A 19,916-nucleotide genomic window follows, 5' to 3' on the forward strand; every position below is an offset into this window, starting at 1 on the left:
GATGTAATGTCATGCCACCAAGATGATGTGGTAAAGAATGGCATGTTTGACGAACGTTTGGACACACACCCCTCACAAAACGGAGCAACTCGCTAGAAGGTTCATGGTTCCGAGAGGGAACAATGCATGTTTCGTGACGAACAGGAGATAGCTTCCTCTGACGGCCTTCACTTTTTTTCCTATATTTAACGTCCACTAATACAACTTTCATGTGAAAATTTGGAAAATTTCAGGGGTCATTTGACCTTTTAAAGGCATTTAAGTGATTTTCTAACCATTTAATGACCATAATTCAAATTTGAACCACATCTACATGCTACGCCTAACCATAACGGTTTGAAAAATCATATTTTTGTGTACTTGCGTGCGAGTTAATTACATGTGTAGTAAATTAGAAGGAATTTTCAAACATATTGGTCTCAAGGGATGGGCATATGCATGGAGTGCCATGGCATTTTAATTCCAAAAAATAAAAAAATGATCAGAAAAGCATGAAACCTTGCTTGATTTAATGTCATGCCACCAAGATGATGTGGTAAAGAAATTGGCATGTTTGACGAACGTTTGGACACACACACCCCTCACAAACCGGAGCAACTCGCTAGAAGTTTCATGGTTCGGAGAGGGAACATTGCATGTTTGATGACGAACGGGAGATAGCTTCCTCTTACGGCCTTCAAATTTTTTCCTACGTTTAACGTGCACTAATACAATTGTCATGTGAAAATTTGGAAATTTTCAAGGGTCATTTGTCCTTTTAAAGACATTTAAGTGACTTTCTAACCATTTAATGACCGTAATTCAAATTTGAACTGCATCTACATTCAACGCCTAACCAAAACGGTTTGAAAAATCATATATGTGTACTTGTGTGCGAGTTAATTCCATGTGCAGTAAATTAGAAGGAATTTTAAAACATATTGTCTCACGACATGGACACATGCATACGTATGCATGGGGTCACATGGCATTTTAATTTGAAAAATAAAAAAATGATCAGAAAAACATGAAACCTTGGTGGATGTAATGTCATGCCACCAAGATGATGTGGTAAAGAATGGCATGTTTGAAGAACGTTTGGACACACACCCCTCACAAACCGGAGCAACTCGGTAGAAGGTTCATGGTTCCGACAGGGAACAATGCATGTTTCATGACGAACGGGAGATAGCTTCCTCTTACGGCTTTCAATTTTTTTCCTATATTTAACGTGCACTAATACAACTTTCATGTGAACATTTGGAAAATTTCAGGGGTCATTTGACCTCTTAAAGACATTTAAGTGATTTTCTAACCATTTAAAGACCGTAATTCAAATTTGAACCACATCTACATGCAATGCCTAACCATAACAGTTTGAAAAATCATATTTTTGTGTACTTGTGTGCGAGTTAATTCCATGTGTAGTAAATTAGAAGGAATTTTCGAACATATTGGTCTCAAGGCATGGGCACATGCATGGAGCGCCATGGCATTTTAATTCCAAAAAATAAAAAAATGATAAGAAAAGCATGAAACCATGCTTGATTTAACTTCATGCCACCAAGATGATGTGGTAAAGAAATTGGCATGTTTGACGAACGTTTGGACACACACCCCTCACAAAATAGAGCAACTCGCTAGAAGGTTCGTGGTTCCGAGAGGGAACATTGCATGTTTGATGACGACGGGAGATAGCTTCCTCTTACGGCCTTCAAATTTTTTCCTACGTTTAACGTGCACTAATACAATTGTCATGTGAAAATTGGAAATTTTCAGGGGTCATTTGTCCTTTTAAAGACATTTAAGTGATTTTCTAACCATTTAATGACCGTAATCCAAATTTGAACTACATCTACTCGCAACGCCTAACCAAAACGGTTTGAAAAATCATATATGTGTACTTGTGTGCGAGTTAATTCCATGTGCAGTAAATTAGAAGGAATTTTAAAACATATTGTCTCACGGCATGGACACATGCATACGTATGCATGGGGTCACATGGCATTTTAATTTGAAAAATAAAAAAATGATCAGAAAAACATGAAACATTGGTTGATGTAATGTCATGCCACCAAGATGATGTGGTAAAGAATGGCATGTTTGACGAACGTTTGGACACACACCCCTCACAAACCGGAGCAACTCACTAGAAGGTTCATGGTTCCGAGAGGGAACAATGCATGTTTCGTGACGAACGGGAGATAGCTTCCTCTGACGGCCTTCAATTTTTTTCCTATATTTAACGTCCACTAATACAACTTTCATGTGAAAATTTGGAAAATTTCAGGGGTCATTTGACCTTTTAAAGACATTTAAGTGATTTTCTAACCATTTAATGACCATAATTCAAATTTGAACCACATCTACATGCTACGCCTAACCATAACGGTTTGAAAAATCATATTTTTCTGTACTTGCGTGCGAGTTAATTACATGTGTAGTAAATTAGAAGGAATTTTCAAACATATTGGTCTCAAGGGATGGGCATATGCATGGAGTGCCATGGCATTTTAATTCCAAAAAATAAAAAAAATGATCAGAAAAGCATGAAACCTTGCTTGATTTAATGTCATGCCACCAAGATGATGTGGTAAAGAAATTGGCATGTTTGACGAACGTTTGGACACACACACCCCTCACAAACCGGAGCAACTCGCTAGAAGGTTCATGGTTCGGAGAGGGAACATTGCATGTTTGATGACGAACGGGAGATAGCTTCCTCTTACGGCCTTCAAATTTTTTCCTACGTTTAACGTGCACTAATACAATTGTCATGTGAAAATTTGGAAATTTTCAAGGGTCATTTGTCCTTTTAAAGACATTTAAGTGACTTTCTAACCATTTAATGACCGTAATTCAAATTTGAACTGCATCTACATTCAACGCCTAACCAAAACGGTTTGAAAAATCATATATGTGTACTTGTGTGCGAGTTAATTCCATGTGCAGTAAATTAGAAGGAATTTTAAAACATATTGTCTCACGACATGGACACATGCATACGTATGCATGGGGTCACATGGCATTTTAATTTGAAAAATAAAAAAATGATCAGAAAAACATGAAACCTTGGTGGATGTAATGTCATGCCACCAAGATGATGTGGTAAAGAATGGCATGTTTGAAGAACGTTTGGACACACACCCCTCACAAACCGGAGCAACTCGGTAGAAGGTTCATGGTTCCGACAGGGAACAATGTATGTTTCATGACGAACGGGAGATAGCTTCCTCTTACGGCTTTCAATTTTTTTCCTATATTTAACGTGCACTAATACAACTTTCATGTGAACATTTGGAAAATTTCAGGGGTCATTTGACCTCTTAAAGACATTTAAGTGATTTTCTAACCATTTAAAGACCGTAATTCAAATTTGAACCACATCTACATGCAATGCCTAACCATAACAGTTTGAAAAATCATATTTTTGTGTACTTGTGTGCGAGTTAATTCCATGTGTAGTAAATTAGAAGGAATTTTCGAACATATTGGTCTCAAGGCATGGGCACATGCATGGAGCGCCATGGCATTTTAATTCCAAAAAATAAAAAAATGATCAGAAAAGCATGAAACCATGCTTGATTTAACTTCATGCCACCAAGATGATGTGGTAAAGAAATTGGCATGTTTGACGAACGTTTGGACACACACCCCTCACAAAATAGAGCAACTCGCTAGAAGGTTCGTGGTTCCGAGAGGGAACATTGCATGTTTGATGACGACGGGAGATAGCTTCCTCTTACGGCCTTCAAATTTTTTCCTACGTTTAACGTGCACTAATACAATTGTCATGTGAAAATTGGAAATTTTCAGGGGTCATTTGTCCTTTTAAAGACATTTAAGTGATTTTCTAACCATTTAATGACCGTAATCCAAATTTGAACTACATCTACTTGCAACGCCTAACCAAAACGGTTTGAAAAATCATATATGTGTACTTGTGTGCGAGTTAATTCCATGTGCAGTAAATTAGAAGGAATTTTAAAACATATTGTCTCACGGCATGGACACATGCATACGTATGCATGGGGTCACATGGCATTTTAATTTGAAAAATAAAAAAATGATCAGAAAAACATGAAACATTGGTTGATGTAATGTCATGCCACCAAGATGATGTGGTAAAGAATGGCATGTTTGACGAACGTTTGGACACACACCCCTCACAAACCGGAGCAACTCACTAGAAGGTTCATGGTTCCGAGAGGGAACAATGCATGTTTCGTGACGAACGGGAGATAGCTTCCTCTGACGGCCTTCAATTTTTTTCCTATATTTAACGTCCACTAATACAACTTTCATGTGAAAATTTGGAAAATTTCAGGGGTCATTTGACCTTTTAAAGACATTTAAGTGATTTTCTAACCATTTAATGACCATAATTCAAATTTGAACCACATCTACATGCTACGCCTAACCATAACGGTTTGAAAAATCATATTTTTCTGTACTTGCGTGCGAGTTAATTACATGTGTAGTAAATTAGAAGGAATTTTCAAACATATTGGTCTCAAGGGATGGGCATATGCATGGAGTGCCATGGCATTTTAATTCCAAAAAATAAAAAAAATGATCAGAAAAGCATGAAACCTTGCTTGATTTAATGTCATGCCACCAAGATGATGTGGTAAAGAAATTGGCATGTTTGACGAACGTTTGGACACACACACCCCTCACAAACTGGAGCAACTCGCTAGAAGGTTCATGGTTCCGAGAGGGAACATTGCATGTTTGATGACGAACGGGAGATAGCTTCCTCTTACGGTCTTCAAATTTTTTCCTACGTTTAACGTGCACTAATACAATTGTCATGTGAAAATTTGGAAATTTTCAAGGGTCATTTGTCCTTTTAAAGACATTTAAGTGACTTTCTAACCATTTAATGACCGTAATTCAAATTTGAACTGCATCTACATTCAACGCATAACCAAAACGGTTTGAAAAATCATATATGTGTACTTGTGTGCGAGTTAATTCCATGTGCAGTAAATTAGAAGGAATTTTAAAACATATTGTCTCACGACATGGACACATGCATACGTATGCATGGGGTCACATGGCATTTTAATTTGAAAAATAAAAAAATGATTAGAAAAACATGAAACCTTGGTGGATGTAATGTCATGCCACCAAGATGATGTGGTAAAGAATGGCATGTTTGAAGAACGTTTGGACACACACCCCTCACAAACCGGAGCAACTCGCTAGAAGGTTCATGGTTCCGACAGGGAACAATGCATGTTTCATGACGAACGGGAGATAGCTTCCTCTTACGGCTTTCAATTTTTTTCCTATATTTAACGTGCACTAATACAACTTTCATGTGAAAAATTGGAAAATTTCAGGGGTCATTTGACCTCTTAAAGACATTTAAGTGATTTTCTAACCATTTAAAGACCGTAATTCAAATTTGAACCACATCTACATGCAATGCCTAACCATAACGATTTGAAACATCATATTTTTGTGTACTTGTGTGCGAGTTAATTACATGTGTAGTAAATTAGAAGGAATTTTCGAACATATTGCATGTTTGATGACGAACGGGAGACTCTTACGGCCTTCAAATTTTTTCCTACGTTTAACGTGCACTAATACAATTGTCATGTGAAAATTGGAAATTTTCAGGGGTCATTTGTCCTTTTAAAGACATTTAAGTGATTTTCTAACCATTTAATGACCGTAATCCAAATTTGAACTGCATCTACATGCAACGCCTAACCAAAACGGTTTGATAAATCATATATGTGTACTTGTGTGCGAGTTAATTCCATGTGCAGTAAATTAGAAGGAATTTTAACATATTGTCTCGCGACATGGACACATGCATACGTATGCATGGGGTCACATGTCATTTTAATTTGAAAAATAAAAAAATGATCAGAAAAACATGAAACATTGGTTGATGTAATGTCATGCCACCAAGATGATGTGGTAAAGAATGGCATATTTGACGAACGTTTGGACACACACCCCTCACAAACTGGAGCAACTCACTAGAAGGTTCGTGGTTCCGAGAGGGAACAATGCATGTTTCGTGACGAATGGGAGATAGCTTCCTCTGACGGCCTTCAATTTTTTTCCTATATTTAACGTCCACTAATACAACTTTCATGTGAAAATTTGGAAAATTTCAGGGGTCATTTGACCTTTTAAAGACATTTAAGTGATTTTCTAACCATTTAATGACCATAATTCAAATTTGAACCACATCTACATGCAACGCCTAACCATAACGGTTTGAAAAATCATATTTTTGTGTACTTGCGTGCGAGTTAATTACATGTGTAGTAAATTAGAAGGAATTTTCAAACATATTAGTCTCAAGGGATGGGCATATGCATGGAGTGCCATGGCATTTTAATTCCAAAAAATAAAAAATGATCAGAAAAGCATGAAACCTTGCTTGATTTAATGTCATGCCACCAAGATGATGTGGTAAAGAAATTGGCATGTTTGACGAACGTTTGGACACACACACCCCTCACAAACCGGAGCAACTCGCTAGAAGGTTCGTGGTTCCGAGAGGGAACATTGCATGTTTGATGACGAACGGGAGATAGCTTCCTCTTACGGCCTTCAAATTTTTTCCTTCGTTTAACGTGCACTAATACAATTGTCCTGTGAAAAACTGGAAATTTTCAAGGGTCATTTGTCCTTTTAAAGACATTTAAGTGATTTTCTAACCATTTAATGACCGTAATTCAAATTTGAACTGCATCTACATGCAACGCCTAACCAAAACGGTTTGAAAAATCATATATGTGTACTTGTGTGCGAGTTAATTCCATGTGCAGTAAATTAGAAGGAATTTTAAAACAAATTGTCTCACGACATGGACACATGCATACGTATGCATGGGGTCACATGGCATTTTAATTTGAAAAATAAAAAAATGATCAAAAAAACATGAAACCTTGGTGGATGTAATGTCGTGCCACCAAAATGATGTGGTAAAGAATGGCATTTTTGACGAACGTTTGGACACACACCCCTCACAAACCGAAGCAACTCGCTAGAAGGTTCATGGTTCCGAGAGGGAACAATGCATGTTTCATGACGAATGGGAGATAGCTTCCTCTTACGGCCTTCAATTTTTTTCCTATATTTAATGTGCACTAATACAACTTACATGTGAAAAATTGGAAAATTTCAGGGGTCATTTGACCTCTTAAAGACATTTAAGTGATTTTCTAACCATTTAATGACCGTAATTCAAATTTGAACCACATCTACATGCAATGCCTAACCATAACGGTTTGAAAAATCATATTTTTGTTTACTTGTGTGCGAGTTAATTACATGTGTAGTAAATTAGAAGGAATTTTCAAACATATTGGTCTCAAGGCATGGGCACATGCATGGAGTGCCATGGCATTTTAATTCCAAAAAATAAAAAAATGATCAGAAAAGCATGAAACCTTGCTTGATTTAATGTCATGCCACCAAGATGATGTGGTAAAGAAATTGGCATGTTTGACGAACGTTTGGACACACACCCCTCACAAACCGGAGCAACTCGCTAGAAGGTTCGTGGTTCCGAGAGGGAACAATGCGTGTTTGATGACGAACGGGAGATAGCTTCCTCTTACGGCCGTCATATTTTTTCCTACATTTAATGTGCACTAAAACAACTGTCATGTGAAAATTTGGAAAATTTCAGGGGTCATTTGACCTTTTAAAGACATTTAAGTGATTTTCTAACCATTTAATGACCATAATTCAAATTGGAACTACATCCACATGCAACGCCTAACCATAACTGTTTGAAAAATCATATTTTTGTGTACTTGTGTGCGAGTTAATTCCATGTGCAGTAAATTAGAAGAAATTTTCAAACATATTGGCTCAAGGCATGGGCACATGCATGGAGTGCCATGGCATTTTAATTCCAAAAAATAAAAAATGATCAGAAAAACATGAAACCTTGCTTGATTTAATGTTATGCCACCAAGATGATGTGGTAAATAAATTGGCATGTTTGACGAACGTTTGGACACACACACTCCTCACAAACCGGAGCAACTCGCTAGAAGGTTCGTGGTTCCGAGAGGGAACATTGCATGTCTGATGACGAACGGGAGATAGCTTCCTCTTACGGCCTTCAATTTTTTTCGTACGTTTAACGTGCACTAATACAATTGTCATGTGAAAATTGGAAATTTTCAGGGGTCATTTGTCCTTTTAAAGACATTTAAGTGATTTTCTAACCATTTAATGACCGTAATTCAAATTTGAACTACATCTACATGCAACGCCTAACCAAAACGGTTTGAAAAATCATATATGTGTACTTGTGTGCGAGTTAATTCCATGTGCAGTAAATTAGAAAGAATTTTAAAACATATTGTCTCACGACATGGACACATGCATACGTATGCATGGGGTCACATGGCATTTTAATTTGAAAAATAAAAAAATGATCAGAAAAACATGAAACCTTGGTTGATGTAATGTCATGCCACCAAGATGATGTGGTAAAGAATGGCATGTTTGACGAACGTTTGGACACACACCCCTCACAAACCGGAGCAACTCGCTAGAAGGTTCATGGTTCCGAGAGGGAACAATGCATGTTTCGTGACGAACGGGAGATAGCTTACTCGGACGGCCTTCAATTTTTTTTCCTATATTTAACGTGCACTAATACAACTTTCATGTGAAAATTTGGAAAATTTCAGGGGTCATTTGAGCTTTTAAAGACATTTAAGTGATTTTCTAACCATTTAATGACCGTAATTGAAATTTGAATCACATCTACATGCAACGCCTAACCATAACGGTTTGAAAAATCATATTTTTGTGTACTTGTGTGCGAGTTAATTACATCATCGGTCAGCTTGAGCCGGGCAAGCGATGTCAATGTAGAGCCTGATGATGAGGATGAACCTCCGGCCAGACCGTTAGTGAAGCGGGGTACTTTAACCATACCTCATTCTTTTCTTATTACTGAAGTAATTCTCAGACATGTGCACGTCCTCGCAGGTTAACGCCTGGTGTTTCTCAATCGTCCTCCTCCTCGGGGGACCTTCTTCCAGAGATGATGGAGAGTGACACGCCTTCTCCGGCCTCCTCGCCCAATAGGGCGGATAATCTTGAGGTGTCGTCCCGAAGGGCCCCTCCCGACCGGCAAGTAGCACAGGAAACAAGGAAGGAGTTACCCGAAGGTGGTGTCTCTGTCACTCTGGGTTCGGGGGTCAAGGATGGTGGCCCTGAACTGTCTGGCTTACAACTGGAGATGATTCTGGAGGCAGGTAAGCGGATTCCTTTAAAGGAATGTCGTGCTCCGGCAAAGGTGTCCGAAGACCCAGGAGTGCCGGAGATGCTGACGGACATGCTACGATAGGCGTCCATTTCAGAGGAGCACCGTGCCTTAATGGCTACAGTGGTTGAAAAGGTTCTCTCCGCGAAGAGCGGGTTGAATGAGGCCTTCATGAGCCTTCTAAGGGGGTTTTGAGGTTTGTGATGTATCTTTGTCAATGGAATATTATCGACCGAATGCACCTGTTGTATATGCAGTAGCCCCTAGACTCGGATTGCCTTCCAAAAGAAGCGATCGGAGGATAGAAAAGACACGCTTAGGTATTGACCTTGGTTTAACTTGGAATGCAGACTGTCTCGCTTCCTGCGGCTACCCGTGGTACGGAAGTGGCCGAACTGCAGCAAAAGCTGGATACTGCGGAGGATGACATTGCATTGATCAACAGGTGTCTTGACGACTCGCAAGGTATGTTTTATGGGCATTCCTTACACCAATGTGCTTGTAATTTAAGCCTGACTCTGAAAAGAGTTTTATATGGAATATGCATGAATGCAGATGGTGCTGCCGCCGTGGAAGCCCTTCGGGCGGAGCTAGCCCGGGCCAAGGAGCAGGCCCGGTTTAGTAATGTGGCCGCCGAAAAGGCATCGGCTGAGTTGAAGGCCGAACAAGCCGCGCGGCGCCAGGACAAGGAGGCCATGTCCACCATGGTGCGCGAGTTAGAAAATGCAGCTGGCCACTGTAAACTTCTTGAGAAGGAAAGTGAAGACAAAACGGCTGAACTTGACAAGGCCTTACGAGAGGCGAGAGAGGCGCGGTCTGAATCTAGAGCAGCCCGTGAAGAAATCCGGCAAGCTGGGGATATTGTGGTTGGCAAGCCCTTTTTGCTACACGCTAAGTTCGGCGATCCGAACTATGCTCGGCTTAACCAAGTATGGAGTTCTCCGGACAATTTTTTAGACTTGCCGAAGAGTTCTTCCGATGCGGCGCAGTTTTATCAGGCACAAGAGGGGTGTGCAACGGAGAAGCTTTTCTGGTCGCAATTCGGCCCGTCGAAGCGCCCTCTATTGCTGAATTAACAGATGCCCGAGTGGGACGAGCTGCATAGGATGTCCGGCGCTGCCATGAAGAACGTCGTAGTCCATTTGTGGCCGACTGAACCTGTTCCGAGTAGTTACTTCGGCCTGGTGCAGCGGCTTGCTGACGCGATGCTGCCTATCGACGCTATGAAGCGGTCGGCGTGCATTGAAGGTGCACGGATGGCCTTCGCCCGAGCCAAGACATTCTGGGGGAAGATGAAGGCCATCAATATTGTGACGAAGAGTCCACCCGAAGGCAAGGACCGTCTGGAACCGGAGCATTATTTTGGAGACGTCCTAGAGGCCGCCCGCTTGATAGAGGGTCAGTGCTCAAAAGGCATAATATTCGAGTGATGTGTACAAGGGTTGTAACAGACAACTTTATAGTTAATCTATTTTTTGCTCGAAAGCTTGTATTCCTCCTGTGCGGCCATTTTAATGTAATTTGAAAGTTTTCCAGTCGTCGGCTTCATCCCCCTCGTAGGAAATACGGGGGTGTTCGGAAAAGCATTGAATCACTCTTTATCCAGTGTCTTGGTCCATAAAGGAGGTGATAATGCGGCGAACCAGGCAATCGGACTATAGGGCGTTAACACTTTCACTTAGCCATAGGAGTTTTATGGTGGGGCTACGACATAGCCCCTAGTATGTATGCGGCGTATCGTAATATTGTGCCTTACATGTTTTGATCTGAAAAAGACCCTTCGTGTGACACGAAGAATCGCTAAAGATTCGAATAAGTCGTCAAGTGGTTGACCAGCTCTGGCCGCATCATGACAGTCAGTTTTCGGCTTTCTCTACTGAGGTGCTCATCCGGTCAAAGCCAGGGCACAATCGCAGTAGTTATCCCTTTACTACCCTAGCCGATAGAGCGGAACGTAGGGTGGCAAACACAGGAGCCGGGCAACCCAACTATTGACCAAAGACAATGATTCGGAGCTGATGCATATAAGGCCAAACTTGCGACGCTGAAGTACGCTATAGAGCTGTTCAGGCTTTTATTGGTGACTCATTTGTTCCCAAACCAAGCCCCTGGCCGGTTATGCCGAGGTGCGTCTTCTAACACCGTCGTTGCGGCCGTACTCATTGTAAAAAGAGTATAGAAGATTAGTTCGGATGAAGTTTACTGGGAGTGGAGCAATAAGCCAATGATAAATTCATATATAAAAAGGAAATATCCACAACCCCGCCATTTGACATGCTCAGGGTCAGGAACGGAGGAAAAAAGGCATAGTACAGGCTCAAAATAAAGAGTGCGGTCTACAAAAACTATTTTGGACCTCCTGCCACACGTCTGCGCCGCCCGTCCTCTGGGAGGGGAGTCCTTATCTGAAGTAACCCCTTAGGCGAGTGTGCGGATCCGAACTCCGACAGAGTCCGTTGTATATGCAGTCCTATCGGTCACCTGTTTATAATAAAGAAAAGTAAAGAAAAATGGATAAAAACCGTTACGGGAATGCTTGCAGGGTTGTCCGTATTGTGCTTCCGCCGATGCCCATGGTATCTTGAGCGCGTAGTGTTGTACGCATGGTGTAAATCCTGCCATCATAGTGGGTGGGTGGCAGAAGCCGAATTGCTATTTCCGCTCTGGAAGTGGTCGAACGTCGGACGGAAACTGCTTCTGGCTCCCGGTGTTCGGCTGGCGAGCCTTGCCGTCGTCTTTATCGCTTGGTGGCCTTCTCCCCTTGTATTCGGTATTAAGCTTGCCTGCCTGCTTGAAGACCCAACAGTTTCTGTTGGTGTAATTAGCTGGCGTATCGGGGTGGCCGTGAATCTGAAAAGGTCAGTCCAATATCCTGTCAAGGGCGGATTGTCCGTCCTGTTTGGCCTTAAATGGCTTCTTTCGTTGACCGGGTTTCGGATTGTGAAATCCGGCGTTGACCGCTATGTCACGCAATCTTTCGTTATTGCTGCGACTGTTATGCTCGTTTAGTCGTGGCGTGCCATTGCCGTCTCGGATTTCGGAAGTGCCCGGGTCGCTGGCGTTGTTCCTTTTGCGAGCGAGCCAGTTGTCTTCTCCCGCACAAAAGCGAGTCATTAGAGCGGTAAGGGCTGTCATGGATTTAGGTCCTTCCTGGCCGTGGTGACGTGCTAGCCATTCATCCCAGACGCTATGTTTGAAGGCCGCTAGGGCTTCCGCGTCCGGACAGTCGACAATTTGGTTCTTTTTGCCTAAGAACCTAGTCCAGAGTTCCCTGGCTGACTCGTCGGGCTGTTGGACAATATGACTTAAGTCATCGGCATCTGGTGGCTGGACATATGTTTCTTGGAAGTTGTCACGAAAGGTGTCTTCCAGATCTTCCCAGCTGCCAATAGATTTTTCTGGCAAACTGTTTAGCCAGTACCGTGCTGGCCCCTTAAGCTTGAGAGGCAGGTATTTAATGGCATGAAGGTCGTCTTCGCGAGCCAAGTGGATATGGAGGAGGAAGTCCTCAATCCATACTGCGGGATCTGTTGTTCCATCATATGATTCGATGTTGATGGGTTTAAACCTGTCTGGGAATTCATGCTCCATTACCTCGTTGGTGAAGCAAAGAGGGTGTGCGGCTCCTCTATGTTGGGCCAGACTGTGAAGCACATCAGGCGGACTCCGCTGACGGTTTTCGGATCGAGTGTGCTCGGGTCTGTTGTGTCCGAATAGATAACCGTTATTACTGGTCGGGGCATGTCTCCGCGATCTGTGTGTCGATTTTGTGTGTCCGGTTCTACCCTCTGGGTCTTGTTGGATGTCGCGAGTGTTCCCCTGAGCCTCTTTATTCTTGCTTGGACGGCCGGATGGGTTGGTATGGTGCTCTGCTGGGGCTGCTGCTTTGCCCGGACAGAACTGTGGTCGGCCTACCGGCTTATTCGATGGTGGTGTGGGCTCCAATGCCCTGCCATCGTATTGAGGGAGCCACCTACTATTGTGGTGGCTTTTGTCTGGGACACTAAGGCCATATTCTTCGGCGGCCAGGACCTCGATCCATCTATCGTTGAGCAAATCTTGGCTCACTTGAAGCTACAGTTGCTTCCTCCTTAGGCTCCTTGCAGTGGCTATGAGCCGGCGTTTAAAGCGCTCCTGTTCTAGAGGTTCCTCAGGCACGATGAATTCCTCGTTGCCAAGGCTCTCTTCTTCCTCGGAGAGTGGAAGATAATTACTATCCTCCGAGTCTCCGTATGTGGCCTGTTCATCAGGGCTATCCTGCCCGCTTTCCTGGTCCTCCTGTTCAAATCCTGTCACAACAGGGTCTTCGTTGTCCGGAGTACTATCACGTCCGATGCTAATATTGTTTTCCCTTGAGTGACGTGACTGAGAGTGGTGCCAGGGGCGCTGGTGTTCGGACTGTGTACCAGGAGGCTTATCTTCGACTGGATCCTCCTTGTCATCGTCGAGATTGTCATTGGGTGTGTCCACCATACACACGTCATACCAGGAAGTGGTCGCCCCATGTCCGGATAGTAAGCTCTGGTTTTGCCCCTCATCGTCGTCCAAACCGTTGATGTCTTCGGAGCAGGGGTCAGGCGTGTTGGTTGGTTCTTTGACGGTGGCTATGAAGTGGGTGGCGGGTGGGAAGCAAAATTCTCCATCATCTGCTGTAAGGTCGAACCGAACATAGTTCGGCGACGAGCCGTCTACTAGGGATAGGTTTTTTAGTGAGTTTAGTAGGTCGCCCATGGGCGAGTGTTGGAAGATATCCGTGGCGCTGAACTTGAAGATCGATAGCCGATCAAGTTCGGTATCCGCGGGCTCGCAGGGTTCGGAACTCGAATCGGAGACTAGTCCGGGGTTCCGTTGATGCAAGTATCGTACGAAGTGGAATCTGCATGCGGCTCCACCGCTGCCGAGTTGGTAACCCCCATGATGGGGTTGAGTTTCCCATCTTCGGACGACTTGATCTGCTCCGGATCTAAGGCCAGAGTTGTTACAGGAGCTGTCTCCTGGATGCAGCCCGATGACAGGTTTAAGCCATGTTTATTGGGGCGAAGGGGAACGGTTGCCGTAGTCTCGAATCCGTCGAAAATCAAGTCTCCACGGATGTCCGCGACGTAGTTCAGGCTTCCGAATCTGACCTGATGGCTAGGGGCGTAGCTATCGATCTGCTCCAGATGGCCTAGCGAGTTGGCCCGCAGTACGAAGCCGCCGAATACAAAGATTTGTCCGGGGAGGAAGGTTTCTCCCTGGATCACGTCATTACTGACGATCGAAGGGGCCATCGAATCCTTTTGTGGACGGCACAGCGGATCTCGGGTAGGGGGTCCCGAACTGTGCGTCTAGGATCGATGGTAACAGGAGTCGGGGGACACGATGTTTACCCAGGTTCGGGCCCTCTCTATGGAGGTAATACCCTACTTCCTGCTTGATTGATCTTGATGAATATGAGTATTACAAGAGTTGATCTACCACGAGATCGTAATGGCTAAACCCTCGAAGTCTAGCCTATGAGTATATGGTAATGAATCTGTCCTATCCGGACTATGCCCTCCGGTTTATATAGACACCGGAGGGATCTAGGGTTACATGGAGTCGGTTACATAGGAGGGAATCTTCATAGTCGGTCGCCTAGCTTGCCTTCCACGCCAAGGAGAGTCCAACCCGGACACGGGTATAGTCTTCGGTCTTCGTGTCTTCACAGCCCATCAGTCCGGCCCATGGATAACAGGCCGGACACCCGAGGACCCCTTAGTCCAGGACTCCCTCAGCCCCCCCCCCCCGAGGACGGTCACTCGATTAGCAGTGACGAGGACCCCTACGCGCCGTCTGACAAGGTTGTGCCGGACCCCCCAACTTTGGATTGGTTTTGGGGCCAGTGCAATCTTTGTCTGTGGAAGTCGCTGCCGCCGGCTGAGAAAGCCAGGCAAGTGGCTTTCAAGAAGGAGATGGCGGAGGAGGAAGCCACGTACCAGGCGGCCTTTGAAGCCCGTGATGCCACCTGGAAAAAAGAGGCGGCGGAGCTTTGGGGGCGGGCGCGTCGTCGTGCCGAGTAGGTGTACGAAGACGGGTACTTCGAGAGGAAGGTCATAGGCGCAGGGCGCCTCGTCGCTGCGTGGAGGTGGGCCGATAAGCTCCAGCGTGCCACCAACGAGGAGCTCCAGTGGGCGCCCAACGAAATGGCAAGATCGGCCGCGCGCGTCCGCCAGCAAGAGGCAGATCGGTACGTCAAGCGCTGCGAGGCGCAGGAGTCAGAGTACTGCCTCCGCACTGGGAAGACGCTGCGCACCAGGGAGCTGCTGACGAGGGGTTGCCGGAATACTGGCCTCGGGAGGGATTATTAGTTTTAGTATTGTTCTTTTTCAATTTTATGCATTGTACCTAGTAGTTAAGTATCATCACGTATATGTGATGATATTATATATATAAATATATAAATATATATATATATATATATTCTAAGATAAACTAATGAACAATTAATATATATTATGAATTCCATTTTCTATCTGTTTTTGTATACTAATTTGAATCTAGCTGTTATCATCCACATATACAGAATGGAAAGTGTATATACACACATTGAAACAGAACATATAAGAATGGAAAACAGAGTACACACATTCAAACAGAGCAATACTATGATTGCTGTGAATACATAGTTATCCACGTTGAAACGACTTCTCAAAATAAAACGCGTCCATGAGACCATGACCAGCAACCCTTGCCTAGGGTAGCTCTTGGCTCTGCCTGAACTCGTGCAGGCGTTCGTCCAAGCGGTCGACACGATCGCGGTACATCTGGAGCACGATCTTGAGCTCCAAGTTGGCTGTTTCATCGGAGATCACCAGCTCGAGGATGCGACGGCCGTGTTCCTCTACTGCGCCCAGGTGGACACCTAGGCCAAGGAGGCGGTCGAGCCTACGGACCAGCACGTTGGCATCCAGTGGGCCGCGGACAAGGCGAACGGCGCGGCGGGCGTCCGGTACAAGTACGGCGCGGCCGGCCTCTGGTGCAAGTACGGCGCTGAGGGCCTCTGCCCACTCCTGGCGAGGAATGGGGGTACTGACGGGACATGTACCCAGCTGCGATGCCGTGTCGACAGCAGGCAAGCACCGATGGATCCGCTCTTTGCTGTGCGGCGCGCTGCGCCTCTCTCTCTGTAGCGCTCCAACAGTCTCGCCGTGCGGCGAGCCGCAGCCTATCGGCGCGTACGCGCCTAGCTTACTCTGCGGCGCGCCATCGATCATGTTGTGCGGCGAGCTGCAGCCTGTCGGTGCTGACATGCCTATCTTGATCTGCGGCGCTCAAGCGCCATGCGCCAAAGGTCTGCTCAACCCTGGCGATACGCACATCATGGCGTTGTCCATCGCGTTGCCGGGGAGCGCCTCGGCCTCGACGGGCCATGGCGCCTGCTCCTTTTCCTCATCGACGAGGTTGATGGCAGAGGCGGCGCTTTGGTGGGTTGGCATGTTTGGAAAAGGTGGATGTGCTACAGGCTGCGCTTGTCGCCTTCGTGCCTCGCGCGCCCCCTATGCGCAATATAGTAGGGTGGCGGGAAACAGGTGAGGAAATGGCGGGAAACGGTGGCGTGATATGTTCATTTTGCATCATGCTTTATATCGATATTTATTGCATTATGGGCTGTTATTACACATTATGTCACAATACTTATGCCTATTCTCTCTTATGTTACAAGGTTTACATGAAGAGGGAGAATGCCGGCAGCTAGGATTCTGGGCTGGAAAAGGAGAAAATATTAGAGACCTATTCTGCACAACACCAAAAGTCATGAAACTTCACGGAGGCACGTTTTGGAATATATATAAAATACCGGAGAAACAATCAACCAGAGGGGGCCCCCACCCTGGTCACGAGGGTGGGGGCGCGCCCTACCCCCCTGGGCGCGCCCCCTGCCTCGTGGGCCCCTTGGCAGGCCTCCAGTGCCCATCTTCTGCTATATGAAGTCTTTCACCCTGGAAAAAATCATAAGCAAGCTTTCGAGACGAAACACCGCCGCCACGAGGCGGAACCTTGGCGGAACCAATCTAGGCTCCGGCAGAGTTGTTCTGCCGGGGAAACATCCCTCCGGGAGGGGGAAATCATCACCATCGTCATCACCATCGATCCTCTCATCGGGAGGGGGTCAATCTCCATCAACATCTACACCAGCACCATCTCCTCTAAAACCCTAGTTCATCTCTTGTATCCAATCTTTGTCCCAAAGCCTCAGATTGGTACATGTGGGTTGCTATTAGTGTAGATTACTCCTTGTAGTTGATGCTAGTTGGTTTATTTGGTGGAATATCATATGTTCAGATCCTTTATGCATATTAATACCCCTCTGATTATGAACATGAATATGATTTGTGAGTAGTTATGGTTGTTCCTGAGGACATGGGAGAAGTCTTGCTATCAGTAGTCATGTGAATTTGGTATTCGTTCAATATTTTGATGAGATGTATGTTGTCTTTCCTCTAGTGGTGTTATGCGAACGTCGACTACATGACACTTCACCATTGTTTGGGCCTAGATGAAGGCATTGGGAAGTAACAAGTAGATGATGGGTCGCTAGAGTGACAGAAGCCTAAACCCTAGTTTATGCGTTGCTTCGTAAGGGGCTGATTTGGATCCATATGTTTCATGCTATGGTTAGGTTTACCTTAATACTTCTTTTGTAGTTGTGGATGCTTGCAATAGGGGTTAATCATAAGTGGGATGCTTGTCCAATTAAGGGCAGTACCCAAGCACCGGTCCACCCACATACCAAATTATCAAAGTAATGAACACGGATCATATGAGCGTGATGAAAACTAGCTTGACGATAATTCCCATGTGTCCTTAGGAGCGTTTTCCTTCATATAAGAGTTTGTCCAGGCTTGTCCTTTGCTACAAAAAGGATTGGGCCATCTTTCTTCACCTTATTTACTTACATTACTTGTCACCCACTACAAATTACCTTATCACAAAACTATCTGTTACCGATAATTTCAGTGCTTGCAGAGAATACCTTACTGAAAACCGCTTGTCATTTCCTTCTGCTCCTCGTTGGGTTCGACACTCTTACTTATCAAAAGGACTATGATAGATCCCCTATACTTGTGGGTCATCAAGACTCTTTTCTGGCGCCGTTTCCGCGGAGTGAAGCGCCTTTGGTAGTTGGAATTTGGTAAGGAAATTTTTTTATAGTGTGCTGAAATTTACTGTCACTTTTTACTATGGAACATAATCCTTTGAGGGGCTTGTTCGGGGTATCTTCACCCTGACCAGTAGAGCAAAGAGTTGCTCCTCAACCTACTGAACCTACTGAAAATGTTTACTTTGAAATTCCTTTGGGTATGATAGAGAAACTGCTAGCTAATCCTTTTACATGAGATGGAACATTGCATCCCGATTTGCACCTAATCTATGTGGATGAAGTTTGTGGATTATTTAAGCTTGCAGGTATGCCCGAGGATGTTATCAAGAAGAAAGTCTTCCCTTTATATTTGAAGGGAAAGGCATTGACATGGTTTAGGCAATGTGATGATATGGGATCATGGAACTACAACCGATTGAAATTGGAATTTCATCAGAAGTTTTATCCTATGCATCTTGTTCATCGTGATCGTAATTATATATATAATTTTTGGCCTCACGAAGGAGAAAGCATCGCTCAAGCTTGGGGGAGGCTTAAGTCAATGTTATATTCATGCCCCAATCATGGGCTCTCAAGAGAAATTAGTATTCAAAAATTTTATGCTCGGCTTTCTCTCAATAATCGCTCCATGCTCGATACTTCTTGTACTGGTTCTTTTATGATGAAGACTATTGAATTTAAATGAGATTTATTGGAAAGAACTAAATCCAACTCTGAAGATTGGGATCTCGACGAAGTTAAGGAGTCATGTATAACACCCAAGTTTGATTGTGTTAAATCTTTTATGTATACCGATGTTTTCCGTGAATTTAGCACTAAATATGGACTTGACTCTGAGATAGTAGCTTCTTTCTGTGAATCCTTTGCTACTCATGTTGATCTCCCTAAGGAGAAGTGGTTTAAATATCATCCTCCCATTGAACTAAAAGTAGTTGAACCTATTAAACTTGGAGAAAAGACTATCACTTATAATGTTGATCCTATTGTTCCTACCGCTTATATTGACAAACCACCTTTCCTTGTTAGAATAAAGGATCATGCTAAAGCTTCAACTGTGGTTCATAAGAGTAATACTAGAACACCCACACCCCCTGAGCAAATTAAAGTTGAACCTAGTATTGCTATGGTTAAAGATCTCTTAGCCAATAATATTGATGGGCATGTTATTTATTTCTGTAATGAAGCTGCTAGAATTGCTAGACCCGATACTAAGGGTAAACATAGACCTGTTGTTGGCATGCCTATTATTTCTGTTAAAATAGGAGATCATTGTTATCATGGCTTATGTGATATGGGTGCTAGTGCAATACCTCATTCCTTATACAAAGAAATTATGCATGATATTGCACCTGTTGAGATAGAAGAAATTGATGTTATAATTAAGCTTGCCAATAGAGATACTATCTCACCAATTGGGATTATTAGAGATGTTGAAGTCTTGTGTGGGAAGGTTAAATATCCTACAGATTTTCTTGTTCTTCGTTCCCCACAAGATGACTTTTGTCCCATTATATTTGGTAGACCCTTCTTGAATACTGTTAATGCTAA

This window comes from Triticum aestivum, chromosome 2D (genome assembly GCF_018294505.1).
Source record: "Triticum aestivum cultivar Chinese Spring chromosome 2D, IWGSC CS RefSeq v2.1, whole genome shotgun sequence".
Lineage (NCBI taxonomy): Eukaryota > Viridiplantae > Streptophyta > Magnoliopsida > Poales > Poaceae > Triticum > Triticum aestivum.